The sequence below is a fragment of the Lontra canadensis genome, unplaced genomic scaffold, assembly GCF_010015895.1.
Source record: "Lontra canadensis isolate GAN:19392208 unplaced genomic scaffold, GSC_riverotter_1.0 scaffold61, whole genome shotgun sequence".
Taxonomy (NCBI): Eukaryota; Metazoa; Chordata; class Mammalia; order Carnivora; family Mustelidae; genus Lontra; species Lontra canadensis.
Genome location: NW_022631055.1, coordinates 10,645,393 through 10,664,634, shown reverse-complemented (window position 1 = coordinate 10,664,634; position 19,242 = coordinate 10,645,393). Strand labels below are relative to the sequence as shown.

The 19,242-nt window shown below is 52.9% G+C and overlaps 1 long non-coding RNA gene across 5 annotated transcripts; it reads left to right on the top strand.

The window, feature by feature from the left end:
• Positions 1-2,227: 2,227 nt before the first annotated feature.
• Positions 2,228-18,498, top strand: LOC116879567. 5 transcript variants are annotated; one of them, XR_004385057.1, is made up of 4 exons: positions 2,228-2,395; positions 16,898-17,195; positions 17,746-17,945; positions 18,186-18,498. It is a non-coding gene; the product is annotated as an uncharacterized LOC116879567 (long non-coding RNA). The 5 variants fall into 5 exon arrangements; XR_004385055.1 differs by having other exon boundaries at positions 2,228-2,435; XR_004385054.1 differs by lacking the exon at positions 2,228-2,395 and adding an exon at positions 14,264-14,693.
• Positions 18,499-19,242: the final 744 nt, after the last annotated feature.

The window sequence follows — 19,242 nt, the reverse complement described above, 5'->3', positions numbered from 1 at the left end:
AATCTCCCACCCTCAGGCTTATCGCCCCTAGCAGCCTCCTGGCCTTGGAGGACGCCCTTCAGGCCATCTCCCGCAGTAGGAATGCCTGTCAACCTGCTTCCTGAGCCCGCATGGCTCCAGCTTCCCAGGGCGAATGTCAGGGGAGGTCATGGATGAAGAGTGCATGGCCCTGGCAGCGAGTCACAGCTACCTCCCCTGGCTGGCAGGTCCTGCTTTTGCCGGGCTCCCAGAGGTGTCCATGAACCTCGACTCACGGCAGGCCTCATGAGAAGGAGCTCTTGCTGAGGGGGCGGGCTGGAAGGAACTGGGAGTCCTGGGAGCTGACAAGGGGTCCTGATGACTGAAGCCTTAGGGTCGGTGCTCACCCCAAACGGAGCTTGACTGAAGGAGGAAGGAAGAGAGGACTGGCTGAGTACACCCTGGGCCCCAGAGGAAGTTGACAGTTCAAGGGCCTGCACCACACCACAGGTCCCCACCCCACCGCCTCGCCTGCTGACTGACATTGGTGGGGAGTCCAAGACCCTGCCTGTCACCCCCACCCATCTCTCACTCAGGCCCTGGATCTGTGAGGTAGGGTCCCAGCCTGGGGGCTCCCACAGCTACTCTCTGCACAGCTGGGCAGCCAACAGAGCCTCGTGTCTTTAGGTCCACATTGCCTTCTCCAGTCTCATTTAATGAAGGGCAATCCCGTCAACAGCACCTCTTTACTCCCCGACACTGCCTCACATCTCTCAAGTGTGGCCCTGGAAGATATCTATTAAGCACCTACTGTATACAAGGGAGTTTCATATCCACGAGCTCATTTAATCCTTCACAATACCTTGAAGTGAATATTTTATGGATAAGGAAAACAGCTCAGAGAGGCCAAGTAACATGCCTGAGATCACACAGCTTGTAGGTGACCCAGCTGGCCTTCCAAGGCAGGCTCCTGTCATGAAGTTCCCTATGCCTACAGGTGACAGACTTCATGCTGGAGGAGCCCTTGGAAGGCCAGTGCAGCTAGGTCTCTTGTTTGTCAAGGAGGAAGTCGACACCCAGCATTGGGAAGTGAGTGCCCTAGGCAGTGCTCCAGGCTGCTGGCAGAACCAGGCAGGATTGGGGAACTTTCTTTTGGCATTGGATGCCTGGTGGGAGGGGCTCTGCCAGGAAAGCTTCTTCCTTCACTGCCTCCAGATCTCCACTCAGAGGCCAACTCCTTAGAGAAGTCTTTCCAGACAGTCCTAGATGAAGGAGGGTTCTATCATCCTCCAGCTACTGGCCTGGCTTCATTTTTCTTCATGGCACTTACTGTCTCTTGCAGTTTTATGAATCACGTTATTTATTTCTTGTTCCCTCACCCCTCCCCCAATTAGAATGTGAGCTCCTCGAGCTCGGGGAGGGTCTGTCTTGTTCCCATGCATAGGACAGTACCTGGCGCAAACTCAACAATTTTTGTGTGGAGTAAATGAATGAACGGAGTCAGGTGGCCAAGAATGATGCTTCTGTTTTATGGGGGAAGGTTTGGTGTGAAGATGAACTTATTAAAGGCAAGTTAGATACATAATTCTAGATGCAAGAGGGGAGTGAGAAGTAATTTAGAGAAGAGAAGGGGCAGGCCAGCATGTACGGATACGAGGTTTGGCACACAGACTGTAAAGTGGTGAGAGCCCCCTCCCCAGTTGTGCAGTTCTCAACTTGGACAACAATACATGACGACCATGGGGGTGGGAAGAACACAAGAGTTTTGGCCCCCTCAGCAGACCCAAGGGGGTGAGGGAGTGATGAGTCGAGGCAGCTCTACAGGTGCCTGCCGCAGGAGGAACAGGCTGTACCCACCATGAGGACGCCACGTGGTTGCGGTTAGCAGTTTGCCATCCGGTGGCATTGTCTCCACAGACAGTTGTCGAGGTGGGGGTGGGGTGGTGCGGGAGCGATTGTTCTGCTGTTAGCAATCTCTAATACCTGGAGGACCCAGGGGTACGCGGGTGGGGAAATCACCCCGACATACCCCACAAGCACACACCAAAGGCTGCGGACAGAGATGATCACAACAGCGGGAGGGAGGGAGGGCTGTTTCCTGAGCCAGCAGTGAACTCTGAAGGCGGAGGACATTGTGTTCTGAGACTTCTCCATTGAGCAGAGGACTCGGTGAAGAGCCTGTCCCGGCCGCCTTCTTCCTCCCTGGTCGTACAGACTGGGCACAACAACAATCACCCTATGATTGTGGGGCCTGTCCTCTATGAGTCACCTTGCCCACAGCAAGCCTTTTGGGGTGATGTTATCAGCCCCGATGCTTACTTAATTCCCTGGTTGACATCACCACCGCCCTGTCTCCTTCTCGGCACTGCAGCCCGCGGGCTGGCACATCCTGGAAGGGAAGGCGGTGGAGGTCTCTTGCCAGAAGCTACAAGAGCGGGTAAACCGGGACCCTCAGTCACGTGGCTATTAGCCTCAAGGTGTTTGTCCTAGTTTCTTGATTCGCTGGACAGGGGCCTCAGTTTACCTCTTAGGAAATACTCTCTGGAGTCTGCATCCTTGGGGTGTGGTCCCCCAGTCCAGCCCTCTGCTGGCTCAGGCATGCGTTTCTAAGTTCTGTCTTCTGCAGGGCTCTCTGCCTCCGAGCCTCCATGATGGGTCTTTGGGTTCCCAGGCTCTCCAGGGCTCCACTAGGCTGCCCTGCTGGCCTTCTTCCTGCCTCCCTGTCGAGACCCTCTGTCCTGGGACCCAGCTCCCTCAGAGGCCTTGGCTCCTTGCTGCTGCCCCAACCCCACCCTGGGGAGCTGCCTCCTGGGAGCAGAAGCCTGTCTTCCTCCTCCCCTTCCTCCTCCTCCGTCCCTGCCTAGTATTCTCTCTGGCCTCCCTTCTCTGTCACCCTTCTCAGGGCCTCCCTGTGCTCAGTGGCACACGGAAGGAGCCATGGAGTCAGCAGAGTCCTAGCAGGGAGGACCAGAGATACAGGCCATTCTGTGTCAGCCTCAGTCTGGTCTCTGCTGGCCAGGGGGCGCTGAGAAGGAAGGGTTGGGTCTGGCCACCCGCCAGCCCCTCCCCACCATCTGAGGTGGATAGCCCAGGGGTGAGAGGGGTGAGGCAGGGAGGTGCGGGAGTCATTCTGCTCCAGCCACAGGGGCAGGACCTCAGTCCTTGATGGGAAGCTGCCCGAGCTTGGCAGGGAGGGAGGCGTTGTGGGGGAAGTGGGTGGGGCCAGGCAGGGAGAAGAGCCAGCCCTTGGAACTGCCCAAGCAGCATCCTCTGTGGCCCCAGGAGACAGTCCCCAAATGTCACTGCCTGAGGCCAGGGCAGGGGGAGGGGGAGGTTGCTCAACACCAGTCACTCTTATGCTAGCTGGGTGACCGAAATGAATGTTCTTAGAAGGAAAAAGGGAAAACAAACAGAAAACCCCAAAACCTACCACTGAGGTCATTCCTCTTACCCCCAGGTGCTCCTGAGCAGATCCTGAGAGCAGATAGCATACCTGGGCCATGGCTGGCTCTCCCCCACTCATCCTTGTGGACACAAGGCCATTAGTTGACCTGGCTGTTCCACACCCAAGCATTGGCTGTTCCAAGTAAGAAGGGGGTGAGCCCAGAGGGAGGCACGGAGGAGCAAGCCCAGGCTCAGCCCTACGCACCCCAGTTTCTTCGGGCCTCTTTCCCCACCTGTCAAATGCAGGAAACCATTGAGGACTCAATGAGATAATAAATGTGAAAGTGCTTAGCAGTGTTCACTAGCCAGCCAAGAGGTGGGTGGGGGTGGGAGGTCCTGCAGAGAAGGGAAAAGGGAGTCAGGAAGAGTTTCAGAGAAGCCACACCTCAATAATTTAAGAACATTAAATCGGTTGACTCCATCTGCTCTCAAATCTTTTAGCTTCCCTTTAACCCCTGAGTTGAGTTCTTATTCATGCTGTCAGGGAACTGCCCACCTTGAGAATGATGGATACCATTGCTGAACTTAGCCTGTGGTCCCCTAAGACCCCCGGATCCTTTTTTAAGTTTGAGAATACAGAATCCTCAGTGCAGTCTATTGGGTGTTCTGCTGTAGTCCTTCCCTCCTAGGCCACAGTGTGAGCTCAGATTCTAGTCAACTGAGACTGCTTTCCTCAGTTGGAGAGTACGGCCTGATTCTGGCTGTAGCGTGAGCCTGTATCCTCTTTAATCCTGAACCCTAAACTCACTTCCACTTACATATCCATACATATCTCAGACTCATTTATGCTAGACAACTTGTCTTTCTCAGTAGCCCTCTCTCCGCTTGGGTGCTAGATCGTAGTTCACTAAGACTCCTCATCACGCAAGCCGGAGGCTGAGTCATCCTTGACCGCTGCCTTCTGTCCACCACATCTGATTAGGTCTCTCATCTGGTGGATTCTAAGATACTTTGGTATCTTGAGTTTTTACTCTCCCCCTCTTCTGCTCCATTTCTGTACTAGTTTAGATACTCATCTCTTTCCTTAAGAATAGGCAGTAGAGGGGTGCCTGGGTGGCTCAGTGGGTTAAAGCCTCTGCCTTTGGCTCAGGTCATGATCCCAGAGTCCTGGGATCGAGCCCCACATTGGGCTCTCTGGTCAGAGAGAGCCTGCTTCCTCCTCTCTCTCTGTCTGCTTCTCTGCCTTCTTGTGATCTCTGTCAAATAAATAAATAAAATCTTAAAAAAAAAAAAAAGAACAGGCAGTAGAATCAGTCACACCTCCTGGGCCATCCTCCCCATGGATGCCACGGGGGACTCTGCTGATGCAGTGGAACCCTCCCCTCCCGGTGCGGTGGCTCCCGCCAGTCTTCCTGGCTTCAGGGCCCCGCACTGCGGGATATGGACCGACCAGACAGACGTGCGGATTTTGGGAAGTGCTTGCTTAGGTTTGCTCAAGCTGCTGAGATTGCCCCCTCGCTTCCTTGTCAGCCTAGAGAGTAACCTCCTCCTCCAGGAAGCCTCCCAGACTGCACATGTACATGTGGGTTGCTCCTTCCCCAGTTCCCAGCTCTACTGTTCATTGCATAGTGAGTGTGCACCGCCCTGCAGTGCTCCCCAGCTGTAGACTCATCTTTATCCTCTCTCTTCCTGGACCCTGATTCCACCAAGAGAACGTGTGCCAGGCAGGCCTGCGTGGTATTTGGTTCTGCCCCTTTCCCACTGGGGACTTCAGACAGTTATTTATCTCTGAACTTTCCTTCCCTTATCTGTCAAATGGGTTAATACCATTACCTGCTTCTCAAGATGGGTCACTGAGTCAGTCATTGCTTGGCCCAGAGCCTGGCACACCATAACCATGTAGCAAATGGTACAGATGGTTTCCACTGTTGTTACTAATTACCAGGAGAAGGGAAAAAGTGCTGACACCTCAGCCCTCCCCGTCCCTTCCCTAGAGTTCTTCAGCTCAGCCCCTTTGTCCCCTCTGCCCTTATTCACACACCTCTGCTCATCCCCTTTCTGGCTGTCTGCTCTCCCCACCTTGACAAGGTCTTGGGCAAGGTTGCCTGGTCCCCTTTTCCCCACGGTTCCTCCCAGGACAGTCCTTTCCTCCCACCCACATCCCCCGGCCACTGCCCAGTGCTGTCCACACGGGGCTGCAGTGCTCAGTGTCAGACTATTGTCAGCCTGCTCTCAGCGTGGCCTGCTCTGTTTACGTCCCACACTGCAGGCGCGGTGGCTTGTTTAACAAGGCCCGGGAAACGTGACCCCAACCACACAGGGAATGCAGTGCTGAACCGGCAGGCTGGTACAGCGGGTCATCTGTACCGAGCCCTGCTCCCATCCCTTCCTGTCTTTCTTGCCTCTGTATGGCTCAGCTTCCTCATCTGCAAAATGGGCACAATAATTCCTTCTCCTTCTTCGTCATCTGGAAGAAGGGAGAAGAACGGGGTCAGCCTGGGAAGATGTGAGGAGCTGGAGACCCTGCTGTGCTCACGGCAGGCAAGCCTGGCTGAGGTGTTTGGGTGGTGGGGCACAGAACAGGATACAACAGGAGGTAAGGGAGGTGAGTCCCGCCTGCACCCTTCCAGCCGCCCTACCCCTGTGCCTGAGTCCACAGTGCCCCCTGCTGGCGAGTCATCCCAGAAGCTCCCTGTGGGCAGCACCAGGCCCACACTCGGGCTTTTCCCTAAGGCGACCACCCGGATTGCCTGGCCTGTGTCCTCAGGGAGCTCAGGCTGAGGGTCAACATGCACCCGTGGCTCAGGAAGCCCAGGCTGGTGGTGGGGAGCCAGCGCCTCTGTCTGAGAAGGGAGCTTCCTAGGCCAGTGAATTCACCATTCTTCTCCCATAAATCACCGAAATCTCTTCAGGAGAGAAAGGTCCGCAGTTCGGCAGGGAGTCGGAAATGGTGTGCTCCAAGCCCGGCCGCTAGCCCTTGATTAAGGCTCCCTCCCACCGCCTGCTACCTCCAACCATGGACCCTCTGGGGAGACTTCAGTGGAGGGTGGACGCTGAGAAACAAAGGGGGGTGCTGGTCCCCTGCTTGCGCTTGGGCTGGACCCCTCATCGGCAGCCTCACCATCCAGACACAGTCCTCCCAGCACTGCAGAGCCCAGGGCTGCCCGCCTTCTTACCAGGCCTTATCTCCCCAGCAGCAGCTTCCTTGTCTCCGCGTCTCCTTTGCCTGATTCTGTGACGGGTGCTGCCGATTCAGCGGGAAGCAAACCCCTCACTGGCCTTCCAGAACAGACATGCCGCTGTTTCCCACATCTGCCCCAGCCCCTTCCTTGCCAGCATCTTCCCTGCTTGGGCCTTGAGGGCCTGCTCTGGAGGAAGGCAGGCCTCCATAACATTCCCCAGATTGAGATCCAACCGGCTGTGGCCACCTCTCCCTGGAAAAGTCTCCCCCACTCCCCACCCTGGGTTCTGCTCACTGTTTTTAAGACTTTTCTCTCAAACTGTGATCTTCCCAGACTGCCTATATAAGGTCAAGATGGCATTCCTCCTCCAGGAAGCCTTCCTGGATGGATCCCAGCTTCAAATCCCCCGCCCCGCTGATGTCAACCTTGTGCACGATCCGCTTTGTCCTGGGTACATTTGCTGTTCTATCTGCCCCACAGGTGCTCCAGGCCACAGGAGGAAATACCTATGTCACCTCCTTCCCTGTACCACTGACAAGATCATACATGCTCCTTGAAGCCCACATAAATCAGTGGCTCTCCGCCAGGCATGGTTTTGCCCCCAGGAAACATTTGGCAATTTCTGGAGATAATTCTGGTTGTCAGGACTAGAGGAAGGTGCCACTGGTGTGTCTGGTGGGTAGAGACCAGGGATCCTGCAAACCAACCTACAACACAGCTGCATGACAGCCCCATGACAGCCCTGTGGCAAAGAAATAGCCACCCTAACATGTCAATAGTGTTGAGGTTGAGAAACCCTGATTTAAATGAATTCACAGACTGAGTATTAAAATAGTGGCCACGAAGCGGGTAATGGCTGCAGGGGAAGGGGACAGAGCTGGCATTTCAGAACAGCCTCCCCTCCACGTGGCCTTTTCAGTCCCCTGAGCCTCCCCCACTGCTTGGTCAAGCCTTCTGTAAGAGGAGGCTGATCTTAGCCAGAGGAGGAGGAGCTGGAGCCTGTCTAGAGGACCCATGGGGAAGTGGGTGCTGTGTGGGGAAATCCTTTGGGAGCAAGGGGTAGCTTGGCCTCAGGTTAGTTATCTGTAAAATGGGGATGAGTGTTTCCTTCCAGTCCTAATGGTCAGAGGTTCTCAACTGCCTCTGGCTCTGTACAAGTCCTTCCCCGCAGCACCTCCACCCACCCCCCCCACCGCCAGGTTGCCCGGCAAGAGACCTCCCTCAGGGCTGAGGGTGGAGTACCAGCCATCAGCCCCTTAAATAGATGGGGGGGGAGGGGAGGGTTATTGAGGCTTTAATTGCCCTCCCAGGAAACAGCTGTAAGCACAAGAATGCTTTGATAGGCTTCATCAAAGCTGCTCCATGTCTCCTGGGGACTGCCTGGGTGGGGGGCATGCGGGAGCCTTCAGCTGGGAACAGCTGTTATCCAGGCCCCCATGCAGAGGTGGAGGCTATGAAAGGTGCCCCCGACTTTGGTTGGGGTTAAGAATGTCCCAAGACTGGTTACCCCGAGGCAGGCCTCTCTAAAAGCTCTTCAGGGTCCTTCTCTGCACCCTCCCTGGGTGGGCTTAGGTGACCCCGGGCCCTTGGCCTTTGAGGGGTGGCAGCTTTCCTCTCGTGAAGAGTTCTTTCACAGGAGCAGCCCGAGTCTGATTCTCTGGGACAGGGGTCCACAAGGGGTGGGTGGGCCAAGTCATCCCTTCCAGCCCCCTTAATCCCACAGGTCCTCTGGGCATCTGGTGAGTGGGGAGAAAGGGGCGCCTGAGCGAGTGTCTCCCCAGAGCTCACAGATCCACCTCACAAGGATCCAAACCTGTTAGGAAAAGGCTTAGTCTTTGAGGACAACAAGCAGGAACCAAAACTAACTTGAAACCTCTGCCAGACAGCACCCCTTCAGGACTTTCCACCATGAAAACGTTGCACTCAGCAGTCCCGCCCAGCGTACATACCACAGGCCACACACACTCCCACCTGAGCGTGAATCAGGCACACGGGCTCAAGGCAGATGGGACGCAGCCAACTTCAGCTGCACCCCCGGCCCTGCCGTATCTGGGTGCTCATCCTGAGCCCCAGATGTCCCAGGCAGTTCTGCGAAAACTTCTCCCAACTGTGCTTCCACCAGCAGCTAAAAAAAACACCCAACGACCGCCCTGAAAGCATTCCCAAAGATTTTTGTTTCTTCCCATCTGGCTAATGCAACCGATTACCCAACAGCTGGGTTCGGGAGAGCTGTCACCCCCACGGGTGATGGCCGTGATGGTGTGGTGGCAGCGACAGCCTCGATTGCCAGCACTGAGTGCGTGCTAACTATCCCCCGGGGACTGTGTGCTCTGTGCCTTGCCGACACCACCTCATTCAACCCTCAAAGCCACCCATCAGGTAGCTGCTGTTATTATGCCCATTTACAGGTCAGAAGACTGAGGTGCTGAGGAGCAAAAGGAACGTCTGTAGAGACGCCAGCGTCAGAACTGGGGAGAAAGCAGGTAGAAACGTGATGGGCTGTGGGTCAGTGCCTGGGTGGGCTGTGTCTGCCTTGGGACCCCTTGGGAAGACACCTCCCCCCAAGTGTGGTCCCACCCACACTGCCTGAACCACCTCTTAGCTCTTAGGTTAAACATTATCCTCTGATGTCCTTCTCTGCTAGTGTGGAGTGTGTGGTCAGACCAGGGGCCCTGGGGCCTGGGGCCTGGGTTCTGGGCAGAAGGTCCGAGGGGAGGGCTGCAGGCAGAGCTGGGAACTGCTGAGCTGCAAGCCCTGGTTCGTTCGTTCTTTCTTTCTTTCTTTCTTTCTTTCTTTCTTTCTTTTTTTTTTAAGTGTGGCAAGGACTCACCCAATACAAACACAAACGCAGATGTGAAGGTACATAAGCAACTTGCTAAGAGTATTGTCACAGGAATTAGGACATTATCATGAGGACAGTTTGGAACTCATAAATAAGGCCTTCTCAGAGGATATCAATGCTAGGCTCAGTGTGACTGATTGTTAAAGCATAAGGCTGAGCTAATCCAGAATATCTACATTCCAGATATTTGACTCTAGAATTAATCTTGAACTCCCTGTGAATCGAAGCTTTTATTATTTTTATTTTTCTCCAGTTTGAGTGAGATATAATTGTATTAGTTTCACGCTGTGTTTAAGTTTAAGTTGCACCCAGTGATTTGAAATCTGGATAGATTGCAGAATGGCTATGACAATAGGGCTAGTTGATACTCATTACCTTACATAGCTGCATATTTTTTTTCTTGTGGTAAGAAAGATCTCTCCCATGTTTCTATGAGTTCTGGTTTTGTTTTTGTTTGTTTTTCTTCAGATTCTACCTATAAGTGAGACCATGCAGTGTTTGTCTTTCTCTGTGTGGCTTTCTCTGCCAGGCCCTAGTTCTGAGAGCTGTGGGCACCTTTGGAGGGAGGTTGGGAAGGAGGAGGGTGTGTCTAAGCCAGAGCCGGGCTTTATCTTAGATAGGGTAAGAGTGCTTAGGGAAAAAAGGCAGAGGTGAGGGAGGGGGAAGCATGAGGAACTTTCTGGAAATCTGCGCCTTTTGCCTTCTTTCTGAACTTCCCTTCTCCTCCCCTCACCCCTCCTCCCACCCAAAACCAGGATCCAATTTCCTCTTTTTCTCAAAATACAACTCAAAACAGATTTAATCTCTGGGGATTGTTCTGAGAAGGAAACCTGTAGAGGCAAGTTGTCTCTGAACTTGCAAGAGAAATATATATATATCTCGAGCATCTGAAAATAAAAAGTCCATGTGGTGTGTGAGGCCACTTGAACTTCTGGCTGCCAGCCACCTGTGTCCTCCCTGCAATAGACACCAGCAAGGGCCCCATCTTGGGGTTGGTGGATCTCTCCTGTTCCCACCCCATGGGGACTTTTCAGAAATAACCATAGGGCAACTCTAAATCGGGTGAGGGACCAGCACCCCGTGACCCATGGTGGAGGTTAAGATTGCAGATTCCTGTGTTTCCTTCCAGCTGAATACACTGGAATTTTCTAGAAGCCCCTGGGGATTCTGCTGCAGACAACCTGAGCAAGTTTGGTCTGCTAGCCAGTGGCCCCGCTTGCTCTGGTGGGTGCTGGGAGCCTCTCTCACACACTGCCTCGGAGACCAGCCTCTGCAATGGAACTTTCGAGCTCTCGAGAACTGCCACCTGATGTTCCAGTCATTCTGAAGTGAGGTCACATGTAATGGGATGGGTGTTGTTTGGTGTGTGAAACATGTGACCCCCTCTGGTGCCAGGTGTACTGAGGGCACAGGGCGACCCAGTAGGACATGCTGGAGTCACCTGACAGGTGGCGTTCCAGCCCATATTTGAGTGCTACAGGAATGATGCTCCCTGAACTCTTTCCTCCCATGACTCATGGCCATAGATGCGAAACAGATGGTCCCACAGAAAACCTGGGCCTTCTTGCCCTCTGGCACATGCTGTCTCCAATCCACCAGGGGCCCCCTACCCGTGTCTGTGGGCCTCCCTACTGGGAGTCACCAGGCCAGCATTTCCAAAACTGTCTTCTGGCAACATTAGTATGTCAAGGAATGTAATAAAACATCCTCCCACAAACATACAAAATTAGCAATATTTTCCTGTAAAATGCATTTGGAAAAAATATGCACATGAAAAGTGATAAAACTATGAATGCTCTTAGCATCATATGATGTTGGAAGCATTGACCAGTACAAAATGGGGCTCTCTCTACTCAGAGATGCCAGGAATTCCCTCCGGGGCTTGCTTGTCACAATAAGCAGTGCTGGATGGTGAGATCTTTGAGGACAAGAGTCAGGACTGGTGTTCTCTCCTCTGTTGGTAGACTGTGACATCGGGGGACCCCACATGTGACTTGCTTGGGCATGTGACTTGCTTTGGCCCATGTGACATTAGAAGTGTGATGCAAGCATAGATCTGATCAATGCTTGCTTCTCCTCTTGGGGCTTGTTCTCTTGAGCCAAAGGCAGTCGCTTAACCAACTGAGCCACTCAGGCACCCCACTCTTGGAACATTCTTGGGGAAGCTAGCCATCCAGTTGTAAAGAAGCGTGGGTAGACAGATGAATGATGGTAGAGTACTTGGAGAGAGAGCAGCCTCGTGGAGGAGCTGAGGCACCAGACTCTTTAGAGGGTCTTCTTGAACTTTCCAGTCGAGGCCAGCTGAGAAGAACCATCCCACAGAGCCCGGCCCAAATTCCTGACCCACAAAATCATGAGAAATAAATAAACTGTTTCAGTTTTCAGCCACCAAGTTTTGGGGTAGTTTGTTACATTGCAATAGATAACTGAGATGCTTATAGTAGGTGTGTAATAAATGGGTATGGAATGAGGGAATGGCAAACCACAGTGTTGGCTCTAGTGCTAGTCCCTTGCGCTGGTCCTGTACACTCATGGAAACTTGATCACACGTACCACCTGCTGTGATTCTTGGAATGACTAATTATATGTGTCCATTTGACTGGGGGCCATGGAGTCCCCAGATGGTAGGTCAAACATTATTCTGGGTGTTTCTATGAAAGTATTTTTGAATGAAATCTGTAGACCAGTAAAGTAGATTGTCCTCCATAGTGGGAGGGACCAGTCAGTAGAAGACTTACATAGAACCAAAGGCTGACCTTCCCCGGAGGAGGAGAGAATTCTCTTGCCTGACAGTTTTGGAAGTGGGGCATTGGCTTTTCGTGCTTCTACGCCAGCTTGCTGGGCCTTCAGACTTGAACAAGGACAGCAGCTCTGCAGGTTCTAGACTTGCTAGTCTCTCTGTAAGTTGATTCCTTTTAATATATTTCTTTAGGGGTAGATATAGTTAGAGAGATCCTATTGGTTTTGGTTTTTGTTTTATTTTGTTTTGTTGTTGTTTTTGAGAATCGTGGAAAGTACAATAGCAAGAACAGGTGTTGCTATAACAAATAGCTAAAAATGTGGACACGGCGTTAGAACTGGGTGATAAGGAGAGGCTGAAAGAGTTTTGAGGCCCATGCTAGAAAAATCCTAATCACCTTGAGGGGACATTTGGCAGGAATATGGACATCAAAGTCCATTCTGACGAGGGCTTAGGAAGGGGGAAAAACTGCAGAGAATACAGCATTGTGGTAACTAGCACGTTGATGGAGTATGACTAGTAGAGATGCTTCTGGTAAGATCTCAGGTGGAAATGCCCAAGGTGCTCTTGGAAGCAGAAGGAAAGGCAATCCTTGTTACAAAGTAGCAAAGGATTTGGCTGACTTGTATTCCCGGGTTTTGCGGAAGGCAGATCTTGTGAGTGTCACCCTTGGATAGTTAGCAGAGTATTTTTTTTTCTAAGCAAAGTGTTAGAAGGGCAGCCTGGTCCCTCCTTACCACTGATAATAAAATGTGAGAGATGGGGGTGGGGGGTGTGGGGGGAGGAATTGAAAGAATTTTTTCAGCAAAAGGAAACCAGAACTTGAAGATTTGGAAAATCCTCAGCCTATCCATATTGCAAAACATGAGAAAGCGTGTTCTGGAGAAACACCAAAGATTTGGCTGGTAAAGATGACCCACGAATTAATCAGCCGCCTCTGCTGAAGCCAGGAATAGGATTGGGACTATGGCAGCAAGGCACAGCCAGTGGGGACAGAAGGGGCCAGAGGAAATGGAATGAAGGAAGCCGCTCAGATTTCTGGATTGCAGGTCAGGGCACTAGAAGATCCAGCCTCAAACATGGTTGTCCTTCCAGAAGAGGGAAAAGAGACCATGAAAGCTATTCAGAGATCATAAGAGCTGTCACTCCAACCATAAGTCCAGGGGATGCCACTATCTCCTGGCTTCAGGGTGAGGGGCCCCTCCTCAGAGTGAGGGGGCCAGGAGGCCCGCCCAGAGCGGAGGGGGCAGGGTCACTGCTGAGGGCCACAGAGGTAATGCTGCTGCACAGAGGGCAGAGCAATGAACTAAACAAGTTTGACCTGGAGCCTTAAGATCAAATAGAATTTGCCTGTGGTTTCGGACTTGCTTGGTACCCTTCCTTCTTCTCAATTTTCCCTTTTGGGTGGGAATGTCTGTCTTTTGCCTGTCCCACCATTGTGATCCTGAAGCACGGAACATGTCTGGTCTCACAGGTTCGAAGCTGGAGAGGAATTCTTCTTTGGGATGAATCATACCTCAGCCTCACCCAACCCTGATTTAGATGACATTTAGGGAGACTTCTGACTTGATGATGGATGGGTCAACTTTGGGGCTGTTGAATAGGGTGAATGTATTTCTTTTTAAAGATTTCATTTATTTTTTATTTGTCAGAGAGAGAGAGCACAAGCAGGGGGAGCAGCAGGCAGAGGGAGAAGCAAACTCCCCGCGAAGCAGGGAGCCCGATGCTGGGCTCGATCGCCGGACCCTGGGATCATGACCTGAGCCGAAGGCAGACACCTAACAGCTGAGCCACCCAGGCATCGCAGAGTGAATGTATTTTGCACGGGAGAACGATGTGAATTTGGGGGGCGAGATGGCAGAGTATTATGAACTGAATTGTGTCCCCCTAAATGTTGAAGACTTAACTGACCATGGGACTGTATTTGAGATGGGGCCTTGAAGGAGTTAATTAAGATTAAATGGGGTCACAAGGGTGGGCCTTCTCTAACAGTACTGGGGTCTTTTTTTTTTTTTAGAGTATTTATTTATTTATTTGACAGAGAGAGACACAGCAAGAGAGAGGGAACACAGGCAAACGGAGTGGGATAGGGAGAAGCAGGCTTTCTGCTGAGCAGGGAGCTGGATGTGGGGTTCGATCCCAGGATCCCGGGATCATGACCTGAGCTGAAGGCAGATGCCTAACAACTGAACCACCCGGATGCCCCTCCTGGTGTCTTTATAAGAAAGACAACAGATTTCTCCCTCTCTCCTTGGGTGCACACAGAGAAGGCTACATGAGGGCCCAGCAAGAATGTGTGTTTGCAAGCTGAGGAGACAGATCTCACTGGAAGCCACATCTGCCAGCACCTTAACTTGGGCCTTCCAGCCTCTAGAACTATGACAGAATACATTCCTGTTGGTTAAGCCACCTAGTCTGCGGTCTCTTGCTATGGTGGCCTGAGCAGACGAATACAATTCCTCACAAAGTTGGTGAGCGAGGAGCCAGGCGCACTTGGATTTCAAGTTCCACTTTCACGGATTGCCTCACTTGGCCAATACAGAAGTTCTGCTATGGGTCAGACACAGTGCAGGCACTGGTTTCAATGGTGAGCAAAATGGCCACCGTTCCTGTCCTCACAGAGTTTAAAGTCATGGAAAGGGGACGCATGTTCACCAAATAACAGCTCAAATAGACCGAAATTAGTAACGGTGTTGAGGGCTATAAGGGGATGTCACCTTGTCGAGGAGGTCAGAGACAAGTTTTCAAAGAAGTGACACTGGACCTGAGACATGAAGGGTGACCAAGACTACACTAGGTGAAGTGGGGAAGGAAAAGTATCGCACACAGAAGGAACAGTGTATGCAAAGGCCGCTCCCACCAAGGAGGGAGTTGGTGAGTGTTCAGGGAACTAGAAGTCTGCCCTGACTGGAATGGAGAGGAGATGGGTGGGCAGATGGCATTCAAGATGAGGCTGGCTCTCTCCTGCTGACTGGACCGCAGCAAGGTTTTGTCACAGGAGCAGTAGGAAGCCACTGAGCTCTCTTAACCTGGGATTTGGCGTGGTCAGATTTACATTTCTAGAAGATGCTCGTGGAGGGTGAGACCACTGAGGGGGTTAACGCAGGGGCCCAGGAGAGGCGTGCAGAGGTCTGGGACCAGACTGGTGGCTGCAGACATGGAAGGAAGGGCTGGATCGGGCAGCTATCTGGGGAGGCAAGGGGTAAAGTAACTGGGCTTTGGGAGATGCGGGCAAGCAAGGAGTCAGCCATAACCTGAGTTCTCGGATTTGAGCTCCTGTGTGGGTGGTGGTGCCACGCACAAGGGAGAGAAGATGGGGAGGACCAAGTCAGGAGTGGGGGCAACTACTTACCTAACTGGGTGAACTTAAGCAGGTTACTTTGAAACCTCTGTGTGCCTCAGTTTCCCTACCTCAGTACTAAACGTGAGGTAATGTAGAGCCCCGCTCAGAGTAGCTGCTCCTGTAGGTCGGGGCTTCCCGCCTTTCCCTCTGTGAGGTGGCCTGGCCAGAGGCTACTGTTCCCATTTTAAGGATGGGGAAATTGAATCTCGGTAAGGCTGGAGTCTCGCCCAAAGTCACACGCTGTTGGATCCAGGCTTCCAGAAAGGTCATGGGAAGAGCCTTCCCGCATTGCCAGGCTGCCTTCCACAGCAGCAGAAGCGTTCACTCATCAGCGGCTCAGTCATCCCTGGAGGCCTGGGATGGGGCAGGAAGAGAGGACAAAGTTCAGGTGGGAAAAGGAGGGGTGGGGGAAAGGGGATGAGGAAGCGCTGGCGTGAGGGCAGGCCTACAGTCCCTAGAGAGATGGGCCGTTAAACACTAAATTCATAGAGGAGCCAAACTCCAACACGCAGGCTGGTCACAAGGTTTAGTCTTTACTCACATGAAGTCCAAGGTGGGTACTCTGACTGGCAGGCAGCCTGCCTCCAAGGGGAGATCCGGGCACTCCAGCTCCTTCTGTCCCCAGGACTCCACCATCTCCTAGGCCACGTGATCGCGGCAGCAGGGGAAAGAGAGGTAGACGAGGCACGTGTGTTTCTTAATGTCCTCAGCCCAGAGGAGAGACGCATGGCTTCTGCTCACATTCCTTTGGCCACCCTTGATGACGAAGGAGGTAGAAGTGTAGTCCAGCTCGGTGCCCAGGAAGAGGAGGACATGAGTTTGGTGACCAGTTACCCAGGCCTGCTACAGTAGGTCAGGGCTAACTAAGCTCGGTCAAGGGGGCAGGGTGCACCCAGGCTCTGCTGGAATTTCCCACCCCCCCATGCAGGAGAGGACCAGCTCCAGGTAAGTAAGTTGAAGGAGCCAGGATTGATCCCAGGGCACTGGCTGACCATTAGTAAGGTCAAGGGCTATGAAAACAGTCTCTAGCCGAGGCCAACGGGAAACCTGTCCTGAAGGCCTCAGGAGAGCAGGCTGTGAGGAGTTTGTGAGAGAAACCACCTGGACTGCACCTACCACAACATTTGTGAGCTGGCAGAGAGAGGAGCCTTGTGAACTGTGACTGGGTGGCCTTGATGAGAGGGAAGCCTCCCTGAGAAGGGACATTTGGACAGAGACACAAAGATGCTGAATCATAAGGACACCTGTCTGAGGGCAACGGGAGCAGCAAGTCCCAAACCCCTGTGGGTAGGAGCAGGCCTGCAGTGCTGGGGACCCCGCTGCAATAATCTGGGCTAATGGAGAGACAAAGGTGGTGACAGTGAGCGGGGGCAGGGGAAGAAGTGGTTAGATTCTTGATCTATTTTGTATGTTTATCCCTCCTTACCTCACTTCCTTCCTTTTTTCAGTTTTCTCACGAAGACACATTGAGGTGTTTCCACATCTGTGCCCTCTTCTAGACTGTAAACCCTTTGAGGGTAAGGTCTGGGCCTGGCTTCTCTCCCTACCCTCACACCTGGCCCGGAGAGGGCCCAGTGCCAGCGCCCGGCAAACAAGCCTGTGGAGAGACAGCACGTCCTCCTGAGTCATCAGATTTCACGGGGCTGAGCCGAAGCCCTGCTTGTCAGCATGTTGCTCACTGATGGGAAAAGCTTTCCTGTGGTCTAGACACTCCTGACTCCAGTCTAAAGAGACCTTCTAAAGAAGGTCAGTGTGTCCAGTGGAAGGAGATGGGGCTTTCCCGCCCTGAGCTCACAGAGCTACCTGCTGGGAAGACAGCTTCACGGGTTCTATTTTTTCCTGGATGTTCCCACCTGCTGACTTCCCAGGATGTGACAGGATACACAGAGGGCTGTGTCCAGCAGGGATCCTGGGCCCCAAGCAGCCTGGCCCTGGGCTCCCACACTGCTGGGCTCTACACTGCTTGCTCACTGGCTTGTGGGTAGGATCCCCAGTGGCTTTGCAGGGTGGGGTGGGGGCGGGTGCCTTGAGCTTGGTTGTGGCAGGCTTTGTTTAATCTGGGCCCTTCCCTGCAACACCGCTGCCTCCCCCACCCCTGACTTGTACAGGAACTTGGGTACAACTGATGTTTACAACCCAGGAGCCCTTGGACTTGAGAGGGCTTCGAGAAGCCCTACAGCCTTAAATTCAGCACGCTGCTGTAGGCTTCCAGCTTTCTCCAAAATCGCATTCTGAGAGTCATGGGTTTCCTGTGCTCTCATGCCACAAATTAACCGCCATTTCACTTTTCCCACAGGTTTCGTCCCTCATCCTGTGTGGCAGGGGCTCACGGTGTAGTGGTTACAAAACCCGTGAGCTCTGGAACCGGACAGACCTGAGTGGGCATCAGAGCTTCCATTCTTCCTCGAGAAGCTCTCTGGGCTTCAGTTTTTTCGTCTGTAAAATGAGCACAGTCATAGTATCTCCCCAGGAGCTCAGCTGTGACGATGAACTGGGGTATGACTTTGTGCCTGGACCCACAATTATGCAAAGCTATCCTTGTCCTTAATCATAACTCCCAGCGAGGCAGGGCTCAGGGCTGGTGCGCATCCCTGCGGGCTCCGAATCCTGCCCCTCTTTCCACCAGCCTCTCAGTCCAGTTCCACGTCGGGCCAGAGCAAAACGGGAAAGCTGTGCGTGTTCTGGGCCTCTAGGGGAGTCTTCGAGTGGCTGAGTCTGTGAATGATGCTTCTGCAGGTGCCAGGACCCGACAGCCCCATCCTCGCCCAGCGCCAGACTCTGCCTGCCAGACCCTTGTCAGCGGTTACGACCAGCAGCTGCCTCCCGCTGCCCGAGTTTTATCAAAAGCTCGGTTGAGAGAAATAAAGTTCATGGGGGTTATTTAAAGGCCATGCATTCCATCCATTCTTCCAGATGAGACTTATCCCTGAATCGAGTCGGGCTCTCATGAAGCTGAGTTGCTCTTGGACCACATGATTCAGCTGCCACAAAATCTTTATTATGTCCCTCCCTTATGATGGGGCTTTGTGGAAAAATGGCTGGAGGAGGCAGGCTGCTGCGTTTATTCTGGGATGCTGTTGTTGCTAGTTCCTGCTGCCCCAGTCAGTGCTCTCTGTAAGACCTAGAGGGAAATATATTTTAGGTTCCAGTTCCTGGTAAAGCTCCGTATCCTCAGAGCAATTGGTGGGCTTCCGACCTCTGGGCAAGGGGACTCGGGAAACTGACCCCCATTCTCATGTTACTTGGGCTGCCGGGAAGCTCGGATTTGGGGCTCAACTAGAAGAACCCTTAGGGATCTCTTGACCTGTGACACAAGGGAGATGACTTCTATCCAGACACTGATTTCTAACAGATGGGATTGTTAGGAGTTATTATGATTATTTTGTATGTATCTCGTTAGTTGCTTCGGGCTCTGGTGGGACCAGAGTGGGACCAGAGTTCCTGGAAAGCAACAGATGGAGAGCTGGTTGGGGGGGTGGTGGTGAGAGAAGCACCAGGGAGGAGGACACAAAGGGCTGAAAATGGCACAAGCTTGGTGGCGGCGGGGGGCAGGGGGAAAGGGGTTTCTAGGCCACCGTGGAGGTGAGGGAGGTCTGGTCTTCCTGAATCAGAGGGTGCGAAGAGGGATTTTTCCATGAATTTGAGAAGAGAACTGCAGCCCTTGCTCAATTTGAAGTTCTCCCTGAAGCCCCCTCTGGCTTTCTGGGTATTTCTGTGATGTTGTGAAACACCGAAACTTGCAGTGTCTCCTTTCTCTTCCTCTTCCCTCCCTACCCGAGGCCCTCCCACCGCC